The sequence below is a fragment of the Acyrthosiphon pisum genome, chromosome X, assembly GCF_005508785.2.
Source record: "Acyrthosiphon pisum isolate AL4f chromosome X, pea_aphid_22Mar2018_4r6ur, whole genome shotgun sequence".
Classification (NCBI taxonomy): domain Eukaryota; kingdom Metazoa; phylum Arthropoda; class Insecta; order Hemiptera; family Aphididae; genus Acyrthosiphon; species Acyrthosiphon pisum.
Genome location: NC_042493.1, coordinates 122,349,049 through 122,366,409, shown reverse-complemented (window position 1 = coordinate 122,366,409; position 17,361 = coordinate 122,349,049). Strand labels below are relative to the sequence as shown.

The window sequence follows — 17,361 nt, the reverse complement described above, 5'->3', positions numbered from 1 at the left end:
CCCACCCCTTCCACGGTCGTTATAAGGTCTGCGCAATAATTAGGAAGAAAAAAGAAACGAACGTTTTTATTACAGTGTAAAATTGTTTCAGGGGTTATGTGCATACAACAAATAATGCTTGTGTGCAATTAGAATAAACTGTGCTTTAAATTTCAAGTCCCTAACGAAGCAAAGTATATACAATGCGTTTCTTATTTCTTTTTCGACGATGTTTATTTTTTATTATTATTATTATTGTTATTTTCGACTAACACTTATTTGGGCAGAAGGCGTGCTCGGAAAGTTTCACGGTGCACCTTGTCCTAGTTTATAGATAGGAAACAGGCTGAACGTTTTGTATGAATTTGAAAGGGTACCTAATAATTATTTAATTAATTATTGTTGTTCGATCGACGGCAGTCTTTGAAGAAATATATTATAGCAATCGTTTTTTAGCAACCGATTACCGTACATATTCGTTTTTGAATACCGCGATATTGTCTGTGAAAAAAAATGAAATGTCCATTTACATTTACAAACATCATTTTATTAAAAAGTCAAATATTATACAAACTCAAATAATAAAACATACAAACCCATATAGGGTATGTCAAACCCCCATTAATATTATTTTCTTTAATTTTTGTAATAGGTGTTTTTGTTTTGAGACTACTAATAAATCATAAAAATAAATTTAACGTAGATGGGTTTTGTTATGTATGCGCGTGGGTCTGTGAGAAAACAACCGATACTTTGCTGACATCCTCTTGATAAACGTTGTTAAACTTAAGAAAAAAAAGGTAGATACCGCTTTGCTGTACAACATAGGTTACAAGTGGGTAACTGTAATGGGTGGTGTTAAATTTGAATTCAATGATATAAATAGGTATATAATATCATTGTATATGATAATCGAATTTGAGTGGAAACGGTTTGTCAGCCTAGGATATTTTATTTTCTATTAGCTCGCTCCGCTCAGAATCTAAAAGTGGGTAAGTGGATGTTACTCTACTGTACAGCGGGTTACAAGTGGGTGACTCTAATGGATTTTATTAAATTTGAATTCAATTATTTAGTATCATTGTATACAAAAAACGATTCTGAGCGGAGACGGTTTATTGTCAGCCTAGGTATTTTATATATTATATTATATTCATATTGTTATTAATTAATATTAATATGGTAGCCGGTAAGTTAAATTAATATTATTTGCATATTATCATATTTGTATGTTATAATATACTTTAGAAGTTTCAAGTATCCACGAATAATATTTTTAAATTACTAAAAAATAACTAAAATCTATGTAATTTCGTCCAAATTCGAACTAAAAATACCTATAAAAAAAAACTGTGCTTATATATTTTTTAGATTTATTGGTTACAGAATTTACTACTTACGTGGAACTTTGTTTTAAATTTGTAATCCTTAACTATAAAAATTGAATATTGTATACGTAATTTGTAACTACAAAATAATTTGCAAATTTTAAATGTTTCTAAATAACTCAAAACTAGTCAAAATATTTTGAATATTTTATCATAGTTACATAGAAAATTATAAAATAAACATTTGGTGACAATTTTAAATACCTTCGGTTAATAGTTTTGTAATTATAAAGAAATAAAAAAATCGTTCCATGAAGATTTGTACTGGTGAACAATGACTAACTTCAAATGCTCATAAAAAATTTGTTTGATTTCCGAAAAACTTTTTAATTGTTTAAAGTGGAAAAACTTATCAGGAATCTTGTATTACATTTTTGAATATTAGGTATAAATGAGAAATTTTTATAAATTTATAACTAAAAATAATTTTCAAATTTACGTGTCGGGTCAATATCTACACTTCAGACGCTCGTAAAAATTTATTGTGAATTAATGATTATTATTTTTTTATTTTACATCAACAAACACTTATGAGACACCTTGTATTACATTTTCAAGTATTTTGACTGAACGAAAAATTTGTATCCACAATAATTTACAAAAAAAACTAATAAAATTCTAAATTTTCTTATGTCTATAAATAGCTCAATAATGTTTTTAATTTAATGCTTCAAAGTATCTTTTTAATGTATCGATCAGTGGCATACAACCATATTTTTTTGAGACACTTGCCCTAAACAATTTTAAGTGGGTACATAAATGTGTTAGGATATAAAAATATTTTTATATTTGACTGTCGTCATTGAGTTGGTATATTATGTTGATTTTAATTCAGAGTGATAAATTAGGGTTATTCAATTACTAAAATGTTTATTGACCTACTCTGGGAGTCATCAAAAATGTAATAAATTGTATTCTTATGTGATAGGTAGAGCAGGTAACTGAAAATACTATCAACTTGAAATTGTATGGTATCAAATGTAATACCACCCAACATACACGAAACACCACTTTATACCTTGACACGTTTTTAAGGGGCTTAATAATATGTAATTACAACGAAATGTTGAGAATAATATTAAGGGGGTTCCAGTCGGTAATTTTCTAAGGAGTAAGAATTAGGTCCTTATTATGTGGCAAGTAAAACTGTGCCATGTCAATGCGTGTGAGTGTAAATGTACATTGGTGTGTGTGGGCACATACCGAAGTGTATGTCAACGCGTAGTGACCAGCATACACATTCTAAGAACCAGCGTTCTCGCACTCGTAGAAACATGTCAATATATTAAATTGGAAAAAAACTATACGGTTAATTTTCGAGTAAAATATACCTCGGCTCTGACAAAATTGTGAGACTTAGGTTGGTCCGATTTCGATTCTGTAACAATCCTAACAACTATTAACACGTCATTTAAAGAACGGTCGAAGAATTTTTTTGGAAATGTTAATTTCTTCAAGACATATGGTTGAACAAAAATGTTGTAAAAACTGAAATAATAACTGAATAATATTATAATATTGTTAAAAGTTCAAACTTTAAAAAAAAGCTCCGACCGTTCTCTAGAGGAGATGTTAAGAAATGTTATTATTTTTACAGCACTAAAATCGGACCATCTAAAATCTCACAATCTTGTCAGAGCAGAGGGTCTAAAAACGGTTATTTTTTTGACCGACTAGAACCACCTTAAAATTGGAAATATATATTATATAATAATAAAATACACTTATCATCGTCGATGAGTATATTGAGCATTTGCATTGTATTCATAGTTTTGGATTAGAAAGCAAATTTTCTACATCAAAAGTAGAGAACTCAGCTGTGCGTGCGATATCAAACAAATAAAAACGATTATATGTTATACAGATAAAATAAGTATTTCTCTCCTTTTAATGTGGAAAATCTGTTTTCAGTTTTGGATTCTGAACGGAGCGATGAATGTACTGATTTTACAATAATGTGTGTGTGTTTTTTTTTGTGTGTCTGTCGCCTACTTTTGGACAGTAAAAATGCTTAGATTTTCTTTAACGGTATCTTTTCTGATAGGAAAGTGAATCTAGTTAGTACTTTGAGGGGTCAACTTTTATATCTAAAGATTGAAAATTTAAAACAAGATTCCACGTTAATAGTATACGTAAATATATAAATTACTTTATTCACAATAATATTATCAATTAAAATAATTAGTAATATGAAGGCTGACTGACTGGCCATCTTCGCTCAGAATCGTTTTTCTTATACAATGATATTATATGTGATCATTGAATGCAAATTAACACCATCCATTGCAGTGACCTACTTGTCCACCTTTTTTTATTTATTTATTTTTTAAATTTTTTTTTGTGTTTGTCTTCACACTTTAGGACATTAAAAGTGATTAGATTTTCTACAAAATCGATTTTGTAATTCTAAAACAAATGACCGTAAATACATGAAAATTTCACTGAATGTTTAAATTTAAATTTTCTAGATACCATACAATTTTAAAAATATTTTGACTATTTTTAAGCTGTTTACGGCCATTGTCAGTTTTCAATTCTTTCAGTTTTTTTTTTTCTATTAATAACAATAAAATGTTATTTGTTTGGTAAAAAATCGTGAAAATTTAATAGAAGGCTCCTAATATATTATTGGGTCATTAGAAGTTGAAAAATATTAAAAATATGTAAAAATCACGAAAATATGCAAATTGTTTTGAGTTAGAAATTCCTAAAAGTTTTTTTCTTTTTAAATCTAAGATTTTAAAATGCAATACAAGATTCCTCATAAGTTAATATACTTTCATCAACAAAAAAACGTCCACAAGAAAGTCAAATTAAATTTTTATGAGCGTTTGAAGTTCAAAATTTTACAACATTGGATATTCACGCGACTTCTCATGTACCTAGCGATATTCTTATTTTGTTGTAATTCAAAAACGAATAACTGTATATGTATAGGTACTAAATATATGAAAATTTCACTGTATGTTTATATTCTCGTTTTCTATATATTCTTATTATCTATAAATATCAATAAAATTGTATTTGTTGGGCCAAAAAGCATAAAAATTTAATACAAGGCTTAAATATCAGTTGAAAATTACTAAAATTAAATGTGCACAATTTTTAATTTTAAGTTCAAATTTAAACAACATTTATCAAATTTAAAAATTTAAATGATTTTGTATTTAAAATTTTTTTTAAATGTTCAACTTTTATAGCTAAGGATTGAAAACGTACAACAAGGTTCCACGTAAGCAGGTTATTCTGTAACCAAAATATATCAAAAATATAAAAACCCCGTTTTTTCTTATAGTTATTTTAAGTTCAGATTTGGACGAAATTACAAATTAAAAAACCATGAATAACTATTTTAGTTATTTTGGTGTAATTGTATAATAATATTTCAACTTGCCGGCTACCGTATTAATAATTAAAAAAAAAAAAAATATTAATGTAATATGAAATATCCACACTGACAAACCGTCACCGCTCAGAATCGTTTTTCGTATACTATAATGATAGTATATCGTTGAATTCAAATTTAATACCATCAATTATACAGTGACCCACTTGTAACCTAATGTACAGCAGAGCGAGATCCTCTCACCCACCTTTTTTAAGTATGAATTAAATAATTTGAGTGGTCGTTTCCCACTCAAAATGATTCTTAAAAATAAAATTTTGACGTTTGACTCTTAACTCTTTACCCCAATGCTTCTCAACCATTTTATATGACCACATCCTAATTAAGATTCATAAAAATGGCGTGACATGCTTAAAACTAAATTAATGGATTTTGGAAAAATTAAAAACTATAGACCTATATTAAGTATTATGTAACGCATTGGTCCTAACGCCCTAATAATGGCATATAATATTATTTTATACTTTTTATGACACGTCTAATATAAATAAACAATTTTTTTGGCTACACACAAGTTGCAAGCCACTGCTTTACCCAGTGCTTGGAAGGAACGCGTTCAAATAGAAACTCGTTCAGATAATTTAGTTTTATTTTCAGGAACGTAACGGGGACGTAGTTCTTTTTTCTCGTGTGAAGGAACATTATGAAATTTCGTTCAGTTTTTAGACGGAAATGAACGAATATGTTCCTTTTTTAGTTCATTTATTCATATAAATATTGAGAATTTGAATAATTTTTAGAGCAAATGTTTTTAAAATTTTTTTTTTAGAAATTTAGTATTTAAATATAATTATATAATATAATTAAACCTATATACGCTAATATCGTAGGTTGATATTGAATATAGCTAATTTCACGGCGGTCTTATTGATTTCAACTTGTATAGATAAACAAATTAAACATTAGAAAAACAAAACAACCACCTAATTAAAATCGGATGTATCACTACAAAATATCATATATTGATACAATCTCAAAATTATTGAGGGACGAAATATGTTCTTTTTTAGGAACGAGGAAAGGATACTATAAAAAGGTGCCTTTCTTTAAGTCAGGGTAACGAGAAAGTGTCTCTTTAACAATATGAACGTGAACGCGAACCAATTAATTTTTTTAAATAACTTTCCAAGCACTGCTATATCTTGTCTAGCTTCTAAATTCTGAGTGGAGCGATGAATGTATTTGTTCACTGCTATAATGCGACTTTTTTTATGCGTCTTTCGTCGCTTTTTGGAACAGTAAAAATGCTTCAATATTCAACTTCGATGACGTTGGAATAGTGGCGAATTGGATCTAATCGATACTTTGATTTACCATTTGAAAATGTCCAGTTTATTCAAAATAATTAGGACGACTAAAGGAAAACTGACATTTTTTTTTAGAAAAATCATTTGTCGACAAAATAGATTTTGGTGTAGGTAATTTTGAAGAGGATAAACAACTGTTGAGACTTGAATTTTAAAATGGAATTGGAATTCTACCAAATATTAACTATAATAGCATTTTCTAGACTTGATATAATATATTCAAAATATATTGTTCTTTATGTGATTATCAACGTTTTTTTATCGATTTATATATGTCTGACTCTTAAATTTTTTGGTTTTTAGTAAAAAATATTGAAAATTTAGTAGAAGGTTACTCGCAAAACTTAATTAAAAAATATCAATAATACATAGTCACGATTTTATGTGTACATTTTTTTTGTAATAAAATATCCATAATATTTTGAACTACAATAGATAAGACTTGAAAATATAATACAAGAGTCATCATACATTTTTCTTACAGAATCACCAAAAATAAAAAAACAAACAGGATAACACAAATATTTACGTATTTACGGGACACAATTTTCCAATAAATGTATTTGTTTTTTTATTTCAATTCATTAACGAGTAAACATTTAACCATAGATACTTGAAATTTTCACAATATATTTACATATTATATTTATATATTTACACAACCATTTTCTGCAAATTATAACATTTTGAAAATATTTTCATCTTTTTTTTTAGCTATTTTATCTATCTTTTTTTTTTATAGATATTTGAAATGTTCGATGTTTTTAGTTTTTTCTATAAGTGTTGAAAAAATGTTTATACTTCATCTCAAAGCTTGAAATCGTAGTATAAGTTATAATTCATACATTTATTATTTTTATATTTAATTACCAAATATATAAATTACATAATATAGTCTCAGGTTTTTTCGTGGGTGCTCAAAGTAAAAATGTTTACAAAATTCGTAAAAACTACGAAAATATTGTGTAAATTATTTTGTAGTTGAATTCCATAAAATTTTCAATTTTAAAACCTAAGGCCTGAACGTGTTCTAACTCATGAGTTGTATTTTCTGAAAGTCAAAAAAACAGGTTGAAAATTTTAAGATTTTAAGTTATTAGGTAGGCACTGGGAATTTAAATATTTCGAATTTGTTATATTTCATTTTTGAATGGTGGGAATAAATGTTATGCTTCTTGAAAAAGCTTAAAAATGTAATACAAGATTCATGATTAGTATTGTATATTGCAATTTAAAAATATCGAAAATGCATGAGCACAATTTATTTCTATAAGTTAAATGTTTTCAAAATTCGTCAAATTCACGAAAGTTAACAAATTATTTCGTAGGTACACTTACATTTGCAAAATATTTAATTTCTATTACTAAGGATTGAATATTACAGCTACGTATCACTCTGATTGTAAAAAATTACTCATAGCAGCATAAAATATAAATATAGAAAAAATATCCTTATAGAAAATATAACGACTGACAGACAGTCTCCGCTCGGAATCGTTTGTTCGTCGAATTTTATTCATATTTTTTTTAACCATTACTATATATAACACAAAACTCATAGTCATTGACTTAAAATAATTTTTATTTTGGTACATTATTTTACACGATTCGACATTATGGATCTAACCCCACGACGTTCGATACAATTGTTTGTATTTCTCCGTTTTTCGTCAACATCCCGTAATATGTTAATTTATTATTTCAAGTTTAAAATATAATATTACCATCGATCGTTCATTTTACCGATTAGAGACGATTATATAATTTTATCTATTAATTATAATGGTCAAAAATGTTATCCTCGATGTAAAATAAACTAGTCTAGAAAATAGAAACTATTAGAGGACATCACGAGAAAGTTATACTCCACGTGTCCTTCAGACGAATAGTTGGTGTTGGATAACATCCAATTAGTTCATTTATAGGTCTATGCAAATCCTTACAGTAAGTATATTATTATAGAGAATAACGTTGATATAAAAATAAATACAATAACGTTTTTCGTTAATATTTATGTGGTAATAAAGTGTTCGTGATTTGTTGTGTGGATTTTTGAATGCTTCATTATTTAAGGAAAACGCTTTCGTTATAAGTTTATAATAATACGGTTAGGTACTTTATATTTTATTCGTCTTGATCTTATTAAAATAAAACGTTGTAAATCATGTTTTTTAATTCTCAAAAGGAGTCCAAGTTTTGGTTATTAACACAATATATTATTATTATTTGACGTGTTTAAAACTTATATAGAAAAAAACATTTTTAATAATTAATTATTTCGTTGTAGGTACCTACACATAACATCAATAATATAAAAGTTGAATGTTTTAATTTTATTATTTATTTTAAAAACTCGAGATTTGACTTACGCACCTATTTTTTTATATACATCTTAATGTAAGACAAAAAGACCTGACGACTGAAATAACTTTCATTCTAATCAACATTCTAACGCAAACAATAATATAGATTATTAAGCCATATTTAGTACGGAGGCTCACATATAAAAAAAATGTCTTTTAAGTTTTTAGATTATTATAATTTTAAGTAAGTATATGAAAAGCATCTTATAAGTTGCTATAATTTGTTTTTATCTGTTATCTACGTTTTTCTTGATCGTATAATATAAAAAGGTTGTAAACCATATTTTGTAATTTTCAAAAGGAGTCCAAGTTTTTGTTAAATAACATAATATTATATTATTATTATTTGACGTTTTTAAAACTTATATTGAAAATAACATTTTTAATAATTAATTATGTCGATGTAGGTACCCATAATATCAATAACTTTAAAGTTGAATGTTTTAATTTTGTTATTTATTATAAACCCGATATTTGACTCCAAAAAGCAAACACATCTATTTTTTTTTTTTCTATGTAAGACCAGATAACTGAAATAACTTTCGTTAATCAATATTCAATAGGGATTTAAATTTGTATATGTATATTTTTCAATAATTTATAGACACTTGCACAAGTGAAATTTTTTTGTTTTTTTTTTTTTTTTAATACCAAAAATAAATAATTTTATTACCTATATCTTTTGGGGGAAAATTCAAAATAGCCAATCTGTAAATCTAATTTTGATGGAAAAAAGCGTTTACTACTTTTTATAATAATATAAATATTTTTTGGAATAAATTAGTTTGAAGTAGGTACGATTTTCACAATTTTTATCACACGTTTACCTATTTCAAAATTTTATTTGTATCGCTCTGTTGCATCCTGTACCTATATCGCAACAATTGATCGTATTTCTCCGTTTACTTTTGTGTTTAAAATCAGTGTAGGTTAAAGTACGCGTGTAAAGAGGTCATTATTTTTAGAATTAATTTAACAAATCAAACGAACATCAAATTTATTATAACTGAATTTTATCGAATACATTACCTAATTTTGTGTTTGCAGTCTTCTTGCAGTCTTCTGTATATTATATTCATTGGAAATTATTGAAACATTTAAAATTGGCCTCTTCAAAGTTCAATCTAGACGACAATTTCCAATCTGTAAAACATTAAATTATATATTATAATAATTTATTGGATCTCCTGACAACCAGAAAATATTAGATCGACAAAATAAATTGATATCTCTTTCACTCAAGATACTAAAAATTCAATAATACGCACTTATTAATTGTTTTTATTTTAAGACTTCACAGCAAACAGATATTATAGTTTAAAACATCAAATTGTATACTTTTTAATTTGTTACGTGCAGGCTAATATACTTAATATTATATTAGAATTTTTCGGTAATAATAAATTACGAGACTAATGAAAAAAGTTTTCTACATCGAAGTTTAAACCAAAATTCTGATATCTATCGATTAAGTGTCATAATATCAAAACGGCGCTTGTCACCTAAGTAATTATAATTATTCGTAATATGTTTATAAAAATAATATTTTTGACATCAGCTTCAATATAATATTAGTTATTAATATTAAGTAACATCTAGGGTTTTTTATATTTTTTATTTTTTAGGTAGGTAGGTACCTAGATCAAAAGTACATAGCTTTTATGTATAATTTGTTTTTGCACATTTCATTACAATATTTGTTGAATTTAATGACGCTTATAATATTGCATATTAATAATTTAAATATTTAAATATTAATTATTTTTACGAATCACCGAGGCGGGTATAGAATTTTAAAATTATTCTATAACAGTATATAAATATATAGCTAATAATATTATAAGCGCAACTGTGTCATTTCAAAATAATGTTTTCAAATGGTAACTTTTTTTTTTCGTTTCTGAGCAGTGTGATTGATTTCTTTTATTAGCGTCTGAAGAAAAAATTTTCTTTTTATATCTAAGACTTGAAAATGTATTCAAGATTCATTGCAAGTTTTTCTACCATTGACAATAACAACAAAACAGTTTACTGGAGAGTCAAATTAATTTTTATGAGCGTTTGAAGTTCAAATTTTTACGATTTGAATATATGCCTGATTTCTCATATTATTATAACGGTTTTATTATTTGATTGTAATTCGAAAATGAATAACGGTAGATACTTGAAAAGCTCGCCAAATATTATTTTTTATAATTTTATATATATAATACATTTTTTTAGTTTTATTTTGTATAAGTTTCAATATAATTTTTCTCGTTTGGTAAAAAAAAAAGCTTAAAATTGTTGTACAAGGTTCATCATATGTTATTACAATAGGAATTCAAAACTATAAAAGATACATAATATTATGCACGATTTTGATTTATAAGCATTTAAAGTTCAAATTTTAACAATATTCATCAAAATCTCGACAATTTCAAATTATTTTGTAGTTAAAAATGTATAAAATGTTCAATATTTATAGCGAAGGGTTGAAAATTTAAATCCTCATAAGTAGATCATATTGTAATCAAAAAACCTGAAAAATGTATAAACAGAGTTTTTTTTTTTACAGATACCCATTTTAAGTTCAAATTCTGACGAGATCATAATATATTCAAACGAAGAATAACGATTTTAGTTATTTAGTTGTAATTTATCAATCATCATTTTAACATGATTCGTGGTTAATTAATACTTTTAAAGTATGTTATTACATTGTACACACATTGACATTTTAAAATTAGATTTTTTTGGCAAAAACTAATTGAATCTACTGTATTATTAAACGAAATGTCTATGTAATAGCAAAATAAATAAATTACTTTAATGGCGATAATATTATTATCATAAAATATACTTAGGCTGATCGACAGTCTCCCATCAGAATCGTTTTCGTTCCAGTGTAATGATTTTATGTCATTAAATTAAAATTTAAGTATATGGATGGTAGCGTTTTTTTATAATTTTGTTTTTGTTTTTTTTTTTTTTAAATTCTTATCAACGTAAATGCTAAATTTATTATGTATAGGTAGGTATTTAAAATTTAATTTACGTGACACACCCGACACCAACTAATGCAGAGCAGAGCAGTACCAACTTGCCCGTTTTTTTTTTTTTACTTTGTGAGTAACTTTTCAGTAGGTATCGAGCATAATCGCACTTGGAATTAAAAGGCATCGACCTCTGCAACTATTATGGCCCGACTTTCGACGAAACGCATTTTCATTTAACCTACTTAATTTCAGTATTTATCAGGCACTAATAATGTGGTACACATACCTACCTACCTTCCTACATCTAGGTAGCACATACGCGTTTCTATAGAGCGTTGCACTTTGAGTCTATAATAATCGTCTACAATATTCGAACGTCTAAAATACGCTATGTTGTGGCTGAGAGCAGTAGGCATGGTCAGATAAAAGAAAAATCAATTCAAACGAGCTAGGTAGAGGCACTGCGAGACTGCCGATAAGTATAACATCGCCCATTTAACATATTTAATTCAATAATTATTCGTGGTCGTATTTTTCATCATTAACGTTTGTATATTTTAATCAGAACTTATTTTCGTTCATAGAGATTATAAGTACCTAAATATCAATACAAAGCGTGTGTTGTTTTATAACAATATATTATTATAATATTGCGGTAAGTGCACAAGTACCTATACCGCTTTATTATATCGGTAGATAGGTATAGGTACACGTGAATACATGTGTGTAAATATGTTGTGATTTCGTGAAGAGCTATTACAATAATGTGTACAGACAGCTCTGTTTGTTTGCTTTTTAATATAGATAAGAAGACGGTATACCTCTAGGTGGTGGTATCACGTAAATACACAATAATATTATATATTATATGATTCTTTGCCGACCGTCTGTGGTTTTTTATAGATCGGTATAGGTAGGTACTTAAGAACCTATACAAATATCGTGAAACAATGACTATTAGCATAAAACACACTACCTATACAGTCGCCAGTCATTACAAAACAACAACAACAAAAAAAAAAAACTAACTATAAATTCATATATTAGGTACATAAATATATTATTTTTAGTTTTAATTTGATTGTGTGAGGTTAAGGCAATAAATTTAATTTATAAAAAAAAAAAAAAGCAGTCGGACCTTTTTAATTTTTGGCGGTTCCGCGGACAATAATACCTATACATATAACGCGCGATATAATATTTCAGAAAAATGTATAACAAAGGACCACGCGGCAAGCGTCGCAGTTGCTTAATATTTTATATGTTTTATCGTAATCCGTTTTTTAGTCCCCACGTGCATGTAACATACATGACCTCACTATGTGAGTCGTCATTGACCAACAAAACAGGCCACTCAAACTGTTTTTATTACTTTTATAATATATATATATATATATATCGCACGCACATTATGCCTATGCGGTTTATTCTCGCGACCGTTAAAATATAATATCAGCTACAGCGTAATAATAATAATAATAATAATAATATGTTATTGATGATTCGGCTACATTTTCAGCAGAATAGTAAAACGTTCCACTACAATAATTATTATTTCAGAAGTCGATTTCAAACACTGTTTTATATTATACTATTTTAAACGAGTGTTTTTGTTTTTGAATCCTTCGAATAATAATAATATTATATAATATACACTCGGTATACACAATACAGGGTGACCACACGTCCTGTTTTATACAGGATTGTCCTTTATCTTGTATAGATTTGTGTCCTGCAATTGTTCTGGCGAACTTTTTTCAAGACGCTTTTTGTCCCGTTTTTTACGTCGTTCCCAATAATTTTAGGTTCCGTATTAATTTTCATTAATGTGTGTATATTAAATTATACAAATGTGTATATAAATTTATGACTAAAAAAATGTAAAACATCAAACACTTTTTTAAAAGAGTTTTAATAAATATGTTATGGTGTTGAGTAACTTGAGAGTCAAAAGGGTATGTTTAGATCTGTTAAACAGTTCTACATTATATATTAAGTACCTAAATATGTTATGTATTTTCTTTGTTTCATACGATATACCAACTTTATAAATGTTCTCTTGCAAGTCGATGACTTAACGTTTATTTAGATAATATACAAAACTTTTTTTTTCATAGTAACGAAATATTTTAAGAAAAAAAAATGTATATTGTAATAGGTATACATTATTAGGGTTTTTTTGAATTTCGTGAAATTGTTTTTCTTAAAATATTTCGTAACTAGAAAAAAAAAAGTTTATTATATCTAAATAAATGTAAAGTCATCGACTTGCAAGTGATCATTTTTAAAAGTTGGTATGTCGTATGTACAAAGAAAATATGTAACATATATAATGTACAATTTGTTTAACAAAATATCTATAATTTAACTAATTTAAACATACCCTTTTAACTCTCAAGTTACCAACTCATAAGCTATAACTCAACACCACAACATATTTGTTAAAACTCTTGTAAAAAGTGTTTGATGTTTTTATTTTTTTTACTTATTAGTTTAGGTAGATACGTACTTTATATTGTAAATTGTTTCATGATTATTGTCTACTATATAATTTTTTTTACAATATTATAATTTATAAATTATAGTAGTGCAAAATGTTATAACTTTATAAGTTTATAAATCTATAAATAAGTTATAAGTATCATATTATAATAATATATGTTATATCAGTATATAACTGTACTACTTTATTGTATAAGATTGTTGATTTTTAATCACCTAAGATTTTAGTTTTTCTGATAATACGATTTATAAATTATAACACAATTAATACCAATAAACCATATTTTATACTTATACGGTTATACAGTTACATAGGTACTCAATTTATAATCATTAATACATTATATTAATTCGTAAAAATTGATTGATGCCTGATACGTCATTAATTATCAATGTGACTTGTGTGTAATCAATATATTATTTATTATTATCTATATAATCGAACACAGTTAAAAGAAGAAAAAAATACATTTTTATAATTTTATTGAAATATTTCCATTGAAAAATTTCAAGTGAATAATGTTAAGTGCAATATTTCAAATTCAAAAGCCTATATAGTACCTATAAATTATACGCCGCAATCTTGTTAAGTACTCAAACACGAGTATTTAAATACTTTCGAAATACATTTATTTTGTAATTTATTCCAGAATACTAAATCCTTTTTTTTACCATCGTATTTCAACGATTTTTATATTATCATACGAAATTTTTGTTTTGTATACAATAATTTTAAAAATGCATCTTAAAATAGTATTTTATAACGCTTCTAAGAATTTTTACGATTTCATTAAACATGCAGATGACACAATACCCAAATTCCATATCTATATACCTTGCTGAAGTTCAACTCGACAATAAAATATAGGTGAGTAGGGGATATCTGAATTTCTTGAACCAATATTAAAGAATATTGTGTTTATTAAATTAGGTATTTAATTTAAATATTTATTAATTATTTTTTTTACACATTTGAGACAAACGTAAAAACATTTTAATGTACAAAAATTTACTTTTAAAGCTTTTTGAATACTTTTAAAATGTATTCGTTTTTACATTCGAATGACACCAAGTATTTAACATTAACATTATTACACATTATACAGCTGTACAATATGTAAGACCTGAGAAAATAAATTATGCTCCTTAAACATGTAACAAAAATTGTTAAAATTATATGATAAATAAATAATTTAAGTATTAAGCATACTCGTGTCAACGAATTCCCAAGAATAATATTTTGAAAAAAGTTATTACGTTCCAAATTAATTTAATCAAAAAAATGCTGATATTTTAAAAAAAATTCTAAAACATAAACTACCTATAAATGTGTTTACAATCAAAATTTTTCTTATAATCAAGTTCAAAAATAGGCTATTTTGAATTTTCCAAACTGATTTAAACCAAATTTAAATTTTTTTATTTACAGTTTTAAAAAATAAAAATATTTATTTATACGCGCAAGTGATTATAAATTATATGTGAAAAAAAATTTTTCTACTGATGTGAACAAAAGTTATTTCATCTGTCAGGCCTTCCTGTTACACTCTGTATATACTGCTGTTATAGTCCATATTATAATAATACTCGAGTTATAAGTAGGTACCTACAATCAGTGCCGAGTCTAACATTTTTTTAATCCTGGGAAATTATGAAATCGGCGCCCTTTTATCAGACACAGAATACGAAATTCGTTAAATTTTAATATTTAATTCATTCATAATTTTTACCACCGACTTAACTATCTTATATTATAGTATAACTAAAATATGTTTACATTGTACTAATGGTTTAATTTATACAATTAATGTTTAATTACTTAAACACTTCCTTTTAACAAGGAAAAAAATTGATTCGTCAATAAAAAAAAAAAAATTTTAGAATCACGGCCCCTCTTAAGTCTGTATTTCTACAAAATTGTATTCTGTTAAAATCATATATTATAATATCAAAAATGTTCTGAAAATTATGATTAAGCCCCCCCCCCCCAGCCATGTCTCTGGAGCCACCCCATGAGAGTATACATATTATAATACGCACTATACTTAATGCCTAATAAAATAACTCGTTACCTCATTGAATTGTTAATCTTTCTAGATTTTTTAGTAGAAAAATCGTTTGTTATATTATCGTAGTCTAAACTTCTGACGATGTTATTTTCTTTTGAAATGATTGACAATTAATGGTTAAGTCTAACTTGATTTAATGACGATCTTAGGTAAGATTCCATTAGTTTTGATTTGCTAAGATTTCTTTCAAAAGAAGCTGTAGTTAACCACAGGCAAAATAAAAATATTTTATATACCACAAAAATATTAGGATTTCCAAAAGTTAATTAGTCTTCCAAATTGATTGTTTAGGTAAATAAAATTTTAAATGAGTTCCTGTGTCTTAGTGTACATTTCAAAACAAACAATTATATTATTCTTCGAAACTTTCTATTTTATTTAAGTATTTTTCGTACTTATCATATAAATCAATTGCAATGCTTTTTCTATGTCACTTAACGACATTTTAAATAAAATAATATTATTACCATCTAAAAATGATAGGTTGTATAGGTACTGAACTGTATAATTATTGTACAAATTTATCGTTTAAACAAATCCGATTTATTCACTAAATCCAATTAATAAAAATTCCATTAATAATCAAACATAGTTTATTCCTATATTATTCAATATCTTTACTTACCAGTGGTTCTCAACAGGTGTGTCGCCAACGTATAATTTATGTATTACATTATTATAACCGACGTGATGGTAAAAACCACAGTTAAGAAAAACAATTGCGAGGATAGTCTCATCCTTCATTTACATATTATTATATAGGTACAAAATCCATTAATTATTTTAGGTGTGCTGCCATTTTTATGGATCTAAATATTGGCGTGTCGTCGTAAAAAAAGATTGAAAACCACTAATCGTCTACACTATAGCTGTTTATATCGTATTATGATGATATGCATTTATTGTATGGTGGGTAGGTACGCAAAGAACGACCGTTTCGAATGATTTCAGCATTATTATCGATTTAATATTTTCGATGTATTTTTTTTGCTCGCACTTACAACTAGGTATAACTAAAAATAAATAACTATTGTAACAGGTACCTACATGATAAGTAATAACAATAGGACTAATTGACGTTGTTGAGAAACGGCCTGCGACGTTTGCATAAATTGCAATTTAATATTTTTATCAAAGACAATTGCTAACTAATATGTACTTTGGTAAGTACAACTTACAACTTAAACAGTTGGATATCTTTTTCAATTTCTGTACCTAGTATATTATTTACATACAATTACCATATCTTAATTATTTCATCTATGTTTTTTTTAGTACTTAAAAATGCATAAATTGTAATTTAATATACATAATTGTTTTTGCCTACCTAATGCCCATTGTCTTTCTGTAATGATGATTTTTTTCTCAT

At 26.2% G+C, this 17,361-nt stretch overlaps 1 long non-coding RNA gene across 2 annotated transcripts in view; it reads right to left on the bottom strand.

Annotated features, from left to right (window-relative positions):
• Positions 1-17,361, bottom strand: part of LOC103308354 — a 140,591-nt gene that overhangs the window by 48,713 nt on the left and 74,517 nt on the right. For both annotated transcript variants that reach the window (XR_003840256.1, XR_003840255.1), the window contains exon 3: positions 9,473-9,586. This is a non-coding gene — a long non-coding RNA (uncharacterized LOC103308354). The remainder of the gene's footprint in view (positions 1-9,472; positions 9,587-17,361) is intronic.